At 35.6% G+C, this 11,854-nt stretch overlaps 1 protein-coding gene and 1 long non-coding RNA gene across 2 annotated transcripts in view; one reads left to right on the forward strand and one right to left on the reverse strand.

Annotated features, from left to right (window-relative positions):
- LOC116698496 (zeta-sarcoglycan) overlaps positions 1-621 on the forward strand; it is a 372,560-nt gene extending 371,939 nt beyond the window's left edge. Inside the window, exon 8 of the mRNA XM_032530441.1 lies at positions 1-621. This exon is cut by the window's left edge and continues 1,855 nt beyond it. The gene's annotated coding sequence lies outside the window, so the exon portion shown is untranslated.
- The window catches only part of LOC116698675 (uncharacterized), a 13,982-nt gene extending 2,358 nt beyond the window's left edge, over positions 1-11,624 (reverse strand). The window contains exons 1-2 of the long non-coding RNA XR_004334281.1: positions 11,462-11,624; positions 7,781-7,786 (exon numbers count right to left, since the gene is read on the reverse strand). This is a non-coding gene — a long non-coding RNA (uncharacterized LOC116698675). The remainder of the gene's footprint in view (positions 1-7,780; positions 7,787-11,461) is intronic.
- Positions 11,625-11,854: the final 230 nt, after the last annotated feature.

Here is an 11,854-nt window from a genome sequence, read left to right on the forward strand (position 1 = left end):
CTGGAAATCATCAGATTTGTGTGGTAGAAATCCCTGTGGAAGACATAGTGGATGGAATTGGTTCTATGTCTATGAACTCAGTTGGATAAAGGCCCTGAGGCGTACCTTCTTTTTTTTCTTTTTTTTTAACAAAGTGATACACAGGTGCCTTTGCTGCTGTTGGTAAAAGCACATTACAGTCTGAACGTTCACACTACCCTCAGTGGACCATCTGCAAGTGTCTCTGGAAAAACTATATATTTATCAATCTACCTATCTATCTATTTTGTTTTCTGTCTTTCCTCCCCTTCTCTTCTGGTTTTGTAGAACTCTCAGTATATCCAGTTGAAAAAAGAACAATTCAATCCTGGTTTAAAGTTTAATTTTCTGGTGTGTTACCTTATGGTTTTATTCTTGATAATAAAAAAGCACAAATTATGCCATGTATATAACAATACCATTAAAATACAAAATAAAATAGTATTGTTTTTAAAGATAATCTCTGGAGTCTTCAGTGTTCTTAATTTTGTCTTTATTGCTTTTATGTTTCTGTTTCCAAGAGAGATGAAAATGCTATCCCTGATTATTACAATCTTAATAACTATATACTACTGACATTTCCACATTATTTCATATAATTTAATTTTTTTTATTGTGTTGGCTTCAGAGGTGTCCTGACACAATTAACAAAAGACAAAATATTCTAAACATCCAAAAAATGTAGCTTTTACTACACAAATTGTTATTGTATTGAAAAATCCTACTTCTGTGAACTTTTAGGCTGTGGACATGCCGTTTCCTCCTTCACACAGTTATAAAATAAAAACAAAATTATTCTGAACAATTCAGACACAATGAAAGCTATTCTTTATATTATTATTATTATTATTATTATTATTATTATTATTATATTCTTTTTACAATGTGTGCAGTTTTTTGGTAGGCAGTTGCTTTACTGACATAAGTTGTTACTTGAAGCACACACTAGTGTAGGAAATATGCTACAGTCTTTGTGTTGGAAGACTGATAGCCTTTTTTAGCTTTCACCGTGTTTTAAGCTCTGAGGAGCTGCTCATACCAAATCTGTCGCCTAGAAATTACGTTTGTTTACTACTTCATTAAATTAAATTCATTACAGATTTTTTCTCATTATGTTGATGGAAAATGTTTCCGTTGCTGTACCAACGTAGTAGAATTATAGAATATTAATTTTATGGTGACAGGGTTGATTGATACAATGACAGTGACGGTCCATCAAATTCCATTTGAAACCATTTTCAGTCTCCACCCAACACTCATTTCTACCAATTCCTATTATACCCTGCCTTTTCTTTGCTTCTTCTCTTTGATTGCTTACTTTACAGTTTATGCAGTCTACTATATCACGTGAATCTGCTACTCCATAAACACAAAAGCTATTGGCCCTGGTTGATTATTGGGCAGTTTTTTTTACGGATTATCTGTTTAGGCATTTTATTTGCCTGATAACCAACAAGTGTGCTACTTTGGCTCCACTACAGCTCTGTGTCTGTCCTTTTGCTTCAGTTTAACTCACTACTGAGTGTGACGTAATGCCTACTTTATTAAATAATTGCTTAAAGCATTTAAACAAAGTTTAACATTGGAGTTTGTAACATTCCAAAATCCCATTATGAATATATGATTTATATTTTCACTGTTAATGCATGTTGGTTCCAAATATTGGTTATTAATTTCATTAACTACTAATAATCGGTATTGGCCCTGAAAAAACAGTACTGGTCCATCCCCAGTACAACAATAAATGCAAATGCAGTGCTAAAGTTGTCAAAATCACACAAAGAGGGAGTATGACTTCATTCCCTGCTCAGGATGACGTTACTCCCACATATCTTTTACATAGATATTTGTTTGCTTCTATATTATTGTTCTGAACGTCAAGTACAGCCCTTTTTAAATAAACAAACATTGACAGATGACTAATCTGTAATGTAGCACCGGACATTTCTTAAGCACTTTATGTAAAATCTCTTAACATGGTAAAAGAAAGAATGCCAAATACATAAAATAAATATTTATCTTTGAAGGAAAAGTTTAAAAATAGTGGTACATGGAGAGTATAATTAAAGTGCAGAATGATGTTGACATACATCAAAAATTATTAAAGTTAGATGGGAGAAAGATGGGAGAGTGTAAGAATAGTCAAGTAAGTACAATCAGAATTAAATGTGTCTTCAGAGAGCATGTCCGTGGTTTTTGAGTGTCTTAAAATGAAGTTATCATCTATTGTTCCATGCCAGGTAATGACTGCTCATGAAAGGGCATCGACCCAGAACCAAGGAAGCACAGAACTCTTACTGGCTGGTGATCGACCAGAACAGCCAAGCTGTTGTCACCTTTTCAGAGCCTGTTTACCTGGTCGCTGAGCTTTATCAGACTAAAGATGGCCTTGAAAAGCTATGCTGATTTAATTGCTGTTGGTGGTTGAAACATCTACAATAGGAGGATATAATCAACAAAACAAGACACTATTGATAAATAGACACATTGTCCCCTTACTGACAGTATTACAGTGGTTGCATCTTTGTGTTGCAGTGTCAAATGGCAGCATTCACATGAGGTGCCCTGACAAACTGTTCCTTATCTATGACACTACCACACACACAAACACACACACACACATGCACATGAAGCAGAGGCATTGTCAACATACATTGTCAGTATTGTCAGCGGATGATGAAAGTGTGTATTTCATTTGAATGACGAGGGGAGTCAAAGCAAGCAGAGGACTGAGATAATATTTTCTCATTTCCCCTTTGCTTGTTGAGACACATTACTAAGAAGAGGATAATGGTTTAGTTAATCACTACATATGAGAGAAGAAAGGGGGGGGGGGGGGCAGATGGAAATGGAAAGATGATGAATGATGGTGGAGACGTGGAAGTTAGATAAGGTGCACTGTTTTCATTTTGGTCATTTCATAACCAGATCCACATCTGTGAAATATCTTGAAGTGGAAAGACTGTATTATCAGTAAGTGTTGTGATGGCTGGCGTTAGTAATGACCACTTCTCTCAACTTCTCTCAGCTTCTCTCAGCTTCTGTCATCCTTCATAAATATACCTGCCTGCTAAAGAATACTGACAGTTCTCATAAAGAGAGTACAAACAGACTAACCTAAGAGACTATGGAAAAGGAAAAAGGGTCAAAATGTGGTCTAGATAGATAGATAGATATTTGTTGGTCCCAAAAAATGGGAAATTATGATGTTACAGCAGCAAATATACATCTGTCACACAGCACAGAATATAAATATAAATGAAATACTAGGCTCAGTACACATACATGCAATATACATAAAACAATAATAATATTTGAATATATAAAGGATGGGTAAAAAATGTGCAACTGCTTAAATAGTATGCTAAAACGTATCCTTAAATGTAAATAAACCAATTGTACAGGTTCACATTGGAGTTTGTAACATTCCAAATTATTATGAATTTATGATTTTTGTTTTCACTGTTAATGCATATCAGTTTCAAATACTGCTTATTGATTTCATTAACTACTAATAATTGGTATTGGCCCTGAAAAACCAGTACTGGTCCATCCCCAGTACCAACTGTAAACAACCATAAACGCAAATGCAGTGCTAAAGTAAGCGCTAAAAAGAGGGAGTATGACTTCATTCCCTGCTCAGGATGCCATTGCTCCACTATATCTTTTACATAGATATTTGTTTGTTTCTATATTATTGTTCTGAACGTCAAGTACAGCCCTTTTTAAATAGACAAACATTGACAGATGACTAATCTGTAAGGCAGCACCGGACATTTCTTAAGCACTTTATGTAAAATCTCTTAACATGGTAAAAGACATGGTACATGGAGAGTATAATTAAAGTACAGAATGATGTTGACAGCCATCAAACATTATTATAGTGAGATGGGAGAAAGATGGGAGGGTGTAAGAATAGTCAAGTAAGTACAATCAGAATGAAATGTGTCTTCAGAGATTTTGTCAGATTATTTTCCATGCCAGGTAAAATGACTACTGGCAATTGTACAGGTTGCACTTAGTGCAGTATATTGGAGTTTCAGGGTCTTATCTAGCACCCAGTGATGACGTGTTAAAGAGTTTTATTGCTTGTGGTAGGAATGATTTCCTGTAGTGGTCCATGCAACATCGAAGCTGTCGGAGCCTCTTAGAGAAGCTGCTCCTCTGTTGGACCAGTGGGGGGTGGAGAGGGTGGTCGGGGTTATCCATGATAGACAACAGTTTGTTCAGAGACCTCCTCTCCACCACAGCTTCAAATGTGTTCTGTTCGCAGCCAATCACGGAGCCAGCCTTCTTGATAAGTTTAGGAAATGCAAAGAAGAAAGGTGTGATCGTATGGCTCCCCCAACATGCCACAGATGGCTGTAAATGTTCCTCTCTTTGGTGAAAACACTCCTGGATTTCTCAAAAGTCTGTACACCATTTCTCTTTGTAATGACAAAATGTGTATTTTAATGTTTGATTAAGTTTAATATTTTATGTTAGATAACATGCATTAACACTACACATTGCTACTCAAAGGAAAATTTAATAATCTGTTTATGAATGCATAGACTGTTGTCTTCCAGAAATAATGTTGTTTACATGACTGGAGCACTGAATTTCGGTTCTGAGAAATAAAATCTTGTTATGATTCCAGAAACCTGGCCTTGGTAGTGAAGAGTGAAGTATGGTGGTCCTGAGGGAGTATAGTGATGTGGAGAGGAAATAAAAGTTTAAAACTGCCAGATGATCTGTGTGATCTACTGCTGCATCCGCAGGATGTTGCAGTCCTCGTCCTGTACTTGTGCTGATGTGCAGATAATAAACTCAGATGTGTGTGGAATATCTGTTTATAGCAACTGCCCTGAGAAAAAAAAAAAAAAAAAAACACAGTCAGCTGCTCTGTTCATCGGAGGTCAATGGGAGGAGCACAAGTCCGAGAAGTCATTCTCTTTGTGACGTTTCACTGCATTACCAGTAGGATAACCAAATATGACATGCATTTTCCATTTGCAATGTTTACTAATGTGGACTTGCCCTTTTCCAGGTAAGTTATAGCAACTCAAAGCCAAGTTTTCAAATTAAAAAATTACGTTTTGGTTCTCAAGTCGTTATATATATTTGATATAATTTTGTATATTTCATCTAAGTAGATATTATCTATTTTTTTCAAGTGTATCTAAAGATTGACACTCAGACACTTATAAAAAATTGTCTCTTCTTTACCTTTTTTTTCAATGATTACTGATATGTCTACATCTTACATGGTCCTTTTTACTAGTGATGGCCAAATGAAGCTTTGTGAACCAGTGTCTTTATTTCAGAGCCCACTAGATGGTGCTCTCTGTTCAACGAAGAAACAAAAACATTTTTTCCTGAACCTAACTGTCCCATTCTTGTGCCGCATGTCAGTTAAACGTGCATCCCAATTCAGTGACGCCAGGTGTCCCGACCAAGCGTGTCTAAATATTTTGCAAAAGGAGACTTTTTGCATCAATTAAAAATGCCAATCATTGCTTTTTTATATTATGATCAACTAAACCAATGTTTAAAAACTCCTCTTAACTGTGTGCTTGCCTTAAAATCTTGACATCTTAACAGTTTAATTGGGTGTCTTATTAGTACACTTAACTAGACCTACAGTATAACTGTGAGGATGTGAGTAGTGAGCTGCAGTTTAAAGTGTAATGTAACTTGTTAATATCTCTCATTTTCTCTCTTTGGCCAGGAAAGGTAAAGGCTCATTGGATTGCAGGTTTGATTTTCTTAATAATAACCACAATGATGTGCGGACTGATTCTTATCTGGAAGAAGAAACAACCAAGTAAGACACAAAAACTAATTGTGTACTGTGACAAATATTAGTAAATATTTACCCCTCAAAACACGTTCATGAATCTAAATACGTAATGATAAAGCATGTGCATCAGACATTTAAAATCAGTTATTCTATGTGTTTTTCAATGGAAGAAGAAGATGCAGGAGAGGTGAGTTTTTGCCATTTAATGCTTAAATACTGCCTTGATAGATGACCAAAATTGTGTTCCTGGTAACAGTAGTTGTTGCATCTGTTGAGGAATCATTGCCATATTATGCTCTTGTTCCTTAAATATGACCTCTTATTTCCACTTGTGCTTGTAGATACTACCTTTTTTGGTCTCTTTGCAATGTAATTTTAAGATGTGTTGCAATAATGCGTTGTTTTCCAAATTCAAATGACTTGTGAGAAAATGTATTTTATTTTACTCTGGATCTCTAACTATATTAGTACTAGTCTAATACAAAATACAAGTGCTATACTAGAACATGTTAACATGTCTTCTCTGCTCTGAAGTGACCAATTCACAGATTTGCTTTGTTTGTTTTTCCTAAATTAACCATTTAATTGTATACCTTTTAAAATAAGGTAAGGTTTTGCTATCACAAATTAAAAATGCATCACTATTAAAAGAAATGTGCATATTTAAATTAATTTATACACTGACACTATGACAAAGACAACAATGTTTCCTTTATTTCCACTTGTAGCTCTGAGTATTGTGGAGCCTCTCATCATTAGTGCACATGTTGGGGAAAATTGACATTCAGTTGCTCAAAGTGGAACACTTGGAGAAATTTAAAATCTAATAATAAATGCTTTTGTGATAGCCCGTGCACAGACAACAAACACATCATCATCAAAGCATCACTTGGAGAGACTGAAGATAAAAACAGAATAAAGTTGACTAACAGACAAACTTTCACTCATCTCCAATTTTGTGTTGTTGTTTTTTTTGGGGGGGGCTTGAAAGGGGTCTTATCCTGGGTGTAATTCAATGTAGAACTGCCATTGCGAGCCTGAGGTCAATATGCATTGCACTGCTAACAGTAGTCATCTTTGTTTAAAATGACAACATTAGGGGTTTGTTTACCGGTGAACGAGACATGAAGTAAGATTGCAGTCAATTCTTCATTTTGAAGCAGCAATGTTTGCCGTGCAAGCTGTGTGGGCCCATGAGGGCAGAGGAGGTTAGACGGAGCCCCCAGAAGATGCTACTTTTAAATCTTGCTAGCTTTTCAACATTATCAGAATCAGAATCAGAATCAGAAATACTTTATTGATCCCCAAAGGGAAACTCTGTGTTACAGTTGCTCAGATATTAGAAATATAAGAAATATAAATAAAGAAATAAAGAAAATATAAGGAGTGTGGATATTTACATAGTTAAAGGTATATTATGATACAGTATTTACATAAATAACATAATTAAGGTGTTGCAATGGTGAAAAGTAATAATAATAATAATAGTAGCAGTTGAGTATTGCACACATTACAAGCCAGTGTTATTGCACAAAACAGATATTATTGTCCAGTTTTAACCTCTCTAAGTGTCTGTGTGTCAGACACTTAGAGGGAGGAGATAAACTTTATAACTCCTCCGTCTAAGTGTCTGACACACAGACACTTAGAGAGAGGAGTTATAAAGTTTGATGGCCACAGGCAGGAATGACTTCCTGTGGCGCTCTGTGGTGCATTTTGGGAGAATGAGTCTATCACTGAAAGTGCTCCTGTGATTGAGCAGAAAGCCATGGAGTGGGTGTGAGACATTGTCCAAGATGGCATGTAGTTTAGACAGCATCCTCCTATCTGACACACCCGACAGAGAGTCCAGATCCACCCCCACAACGTCACTGGCCTTGCGAATCAGTTTATTGAGTCTGTTGGCGTCCGCTACCCTCAGCCTGCTGCCCCAGCATGCAAAAGCAAAGAGGATAGCACTGGCCACCACATACTCATCACTGCTGCCTTGCCTCTCCTTAGATCTACAACCTGCATTTAAATACCACTCTTCTGTCAAAAACTAACAACTGTCCAAATTGTTGATTCATTAATATATACTGTGTTTCTCATTATCAGCTGAGTCTTCAAGTCCCAAGACAACCCCTGAAAGAGTCATTGTTGGTTCTACTCTCTCATTTGCTGTTTCAAACAGCTCCCATGAGTCTTCAAGCAGCTCAGAAATGATTAGATTAGATGATTAGATTAGATACACAACAACAACACTACTGCATCAGCAACACAAAAAGTCGATATGAAGATCACTTATCTGAACTTACATATTCTTTTAAATACTGTATAACTTCTATAAAAACATTTTAATGTTAATTGAAGTTTCAATTAGAAGTATGAAAAATAAGCCCAGTGCTACAAATGAGAACATTGTTAAAAAAAAATGCCACCAATTTGGATATTTTCAAATTGTCTTTAATATTCTATACATTCAGGTTCCAGTGCGCTGTGAAAAGCAAGTTATAGATTATTAAAAGATTAGTGTTCAGTAAAGAGGATACTGGAAGCAGGTGGTGCTTAGTACTATGAAGTATGTATCTTCTTAAATCTTTCTTCTTCTTTCTCTGTGTTTGTGCAAGAGGTATACCATATTTGATCATATGTGTCATTGTCATAATAACCGTAACGGCTTATGAGGAAGATGAATATGAAACTACTGAGTAAGACAAGAACAAAAAACCTCAAACATTTCTTCATCAGTGAAGCCTCTACCAGACAAAAAACATAAGTGTTGTTCTATATGTTTACAGAATTTGTGTCAAGTGCGGATTAACCAAAGGAAGACGTACCAGAGGTGAGTTTTCTTTCATTTGGTTCATGATGAGGGGATGTGGTTTCTGTGGGCTCTTTCACAGAAACAGTGTGCTTGAAGTAGTTACAATTAAATTCCCTCAGCCTGCGTAAGGCTCAGACGTTTTCTCTTGCAGCTCTGGCATTTTTTCTCATTACTTTTGAAAGTACAACACAATATTATTACTGTACCTTTTGCATTGGACCTAACTTTTGAATTATTATTATTTTAAATACAAAAGAAAGAAGAACCTTAGATGTTGCTGGATGATTATCTAAAGGCATTTATCACTAATCTGACATTATATCTACAATGTTACACATAACAAAAACTGGTCATGTCAACAGTAGTCTTTAATCATAATTTAGTAGTTTCATGTCTTGCATACACAACAATTACTAGAACACATAACACTGTTCATGATTTGTTCCTACTGTACTAGCAGCATCATGTATTAATGTGAAAGAAGTAAATAAAGTAAAATATGGAAGCCTGGATTTACCATTTGTATGCACTGTGTCAAACTAACTTGTAACAAACTGTCTTTAAAATGTTTAACTTAAACATGTTTAACTTAACTGTTTAACATTTTAATGTGCTTACCACAATGTTTTAGTTGTGTTTATTTCACTGTTTATTACAACAGTTTTGTGGTTTTCAAGGATGTTGAATATGATTAAATCAGACCTGAGGAATCTGCAGCTGAGAGTGGTCAAATCTATTCGAAAGGTGTTTCTTTAAATTCAACTTCCAGGTTTGAGGTCAATTCAAGGGCGGCGTGTGCAGAGAGCACAGTCACAGATCCCCCATGTAACTCATTGTACTCTGTTGTTCAACGTAACTCAGTGTACTCTGTTGTTCAACGTAACTCAGTGTACTCTGTTGTTCAACGTAACTCAGTGTACTCTGTTGTTCAACGTAACTCAGTGTACTCTGTTGTTCAATTTCCAAATAGCAAACTTGGCAATCTGAACCAAATCAATCTGAAAGCAACAAAAATTACTCTCTTTATTCCCTGGCTAAGCTAAAACAGGCAACTTAAAGGAGGCTACCGCGGTCAAAATGGATAAAACTCTATCAAATGAAAACATTATCCAGTTTCTCATCTAATAATAATAATAATAATAATAATAATAATAATAATAATAATAATAATAATAACAATAATAATAACAATAATAATAATAATATATCCAGGCACAGTACCACAATTATATCTCCTGTCACTTAATCAGATTCTTTTGCTTTGTGGCTCCATTACTTGAATACTTAAACTGGCATCATGTTAGCCGCAGGGACCCAAACAAAAGAGAGCACAAAGGCTCATTCTTGCTGAATTGTTGCCCATAAAGCTCAGTTAACAAACTGAAATTTGTCTCTAACACACATAAAGCAATCTGCTGTACAAAGCTTGAAGAAAATATAAGAGATAAATCTAATAAAATATCTAATACACAGAGAAGTTGACCTTGAAATGTTTTTTATGAATCTTATGCTCACTAGCACTCACACGCATACACACTGGGACACACACACACAAACACAAACAGCATTAAAAGGAATGCTTGCCAGTGGGTAATGCTTGTACCAAGTTAAACAGGAAATGGATGCAGATGAAGACATCCTTCCGCAAAACCACATTACACAGCCCACAACTGCAACTCACACTAGACCTCTGAATACAAATTCAATTACTATTCTATTACTAGTCAAATGTGTTTAACATGTTTTTTATTAAGTCATTTGTTTTGTAAACTAGTGTCTTTTTATTTCATTATTTAATCACTGAAGCAAAACGGAAGCTTTATATTGCATGACGTATTTGTGAACCCTTTGTTAAGTTGTGGGAAATATATTACCCCTGGTATCAGAGTAGTTGCTTGTTTAGCTTTGTTTTTTTATACCTTTTGAAAAACTTTGGTTTGCCTTTCTGTATGAAGTGCAATATACAAATAAAGTTTTAAAAACAATTTAAAGCATTGTGAGATTTGTTTTTTTGTATTTGCTAAACACTTTTGATCAAGTTCCCTGCAATTACAGGGCCATGGCTAGAAGCCTCTTTCCTCATTGACAGGGTCATTGACTTATGGACTTCTAGACAATTAGATTTCTTATTAGATCTTATTCCTGCTGGAACATATATACTCTGCAGGTTTAAGGCACTTCTGCATTGGCTTCACCTTTTAGGCCCGGAAGTTGCTGCTTGGGAAAGACAATCACACATACACTCACACACACATAGTTTTGCCTTTTTCAGTAATTTTTATTTTTATTTTGTTTTGACTTTTAGTTTTTCAAATTCAGTTTAGTTTTTATTAGTTTTTAAAGCAGGTTTGCTAGTTTAGTTTAGTTTTTATTTTTTGAAAGTGCTTAATTTTAGTTTAGTTTTTATTAGTTTTAGTGTTAGTTTTAATCATTTTTGTCGTATGGGTTGTATGTCAGGGGCAACATTCTAAAAAGATCAGAAAAAGTATTGTGTAACAATAACTCAACAACAACATCATACAATTTTAGAAACATGTATTCACAATGTATTCAACAATAACACTGGTACACTGGTACATACAATGTACATATGATGAGCAGAAATAAGTAAACGGTCTACACAAGATGCCACAGTAAGTGCAAAATATGTAAGTGACGTGTTCCATAAAAAACCTAAATAGACTAAAGACGAACATGCATCAACAGGTGTTTTGAACTTTGGTTCGAGTAACCTTTTCAAGTCAATCGACTCACACGGTTGTGTAGACATGCTAACCATTTACTAACCAGCAGCTATTGGGTCGCTAGTGAAAGCCCTCCTGAAGTGTTCGCTGTCCTACGGTTATCTCCTTCACCTGGCCCTGTACCTATACATCCATGCCCTGTACCGGGGTTAGTTTCTGTTTCGGGGAAAGGGGGCTTTGCCTTCTCCTTTACCTTGTTAAGGTAAGCTAGGTTAACCTTCTGGTGCGCGCTTCTCAAATGCACTTTCAAATTCCTGGTATTTTTCCCTTTCATAAATTGTACACATATTTTACCACCTTCCAATGCAAGGCACTTGCTTTTATCTGAGAGTCACAGTGGAATGTCGGATTTTCTGGATTTCCAGTCGAAAACTATACAAGTCTACGGAATAGACTGTATAAAACAGGTCTATGGTCGGAAATGTCAACGCTGAAAGATTTTATTTCAGTTTACGACAAGGTTTTTTTGCCACACGCACACACACACACACACACACACACACA

Source organism: Etheostoma spectabile, chromosome 2 (assembly GCF_008692095.1).
Source record: "Etheostoma spectabile isolate EspeVRDwgs_2016 chromosome 2, UIUC_Espe_1.0, whole genome shotgun sequence".
Taxonomy (NCBI): Eukaryota; Metazoa; Chordata; class Actinopteri; order Perciformes; family Percidae; genus Etheostoma; species Etheostoma spectabile.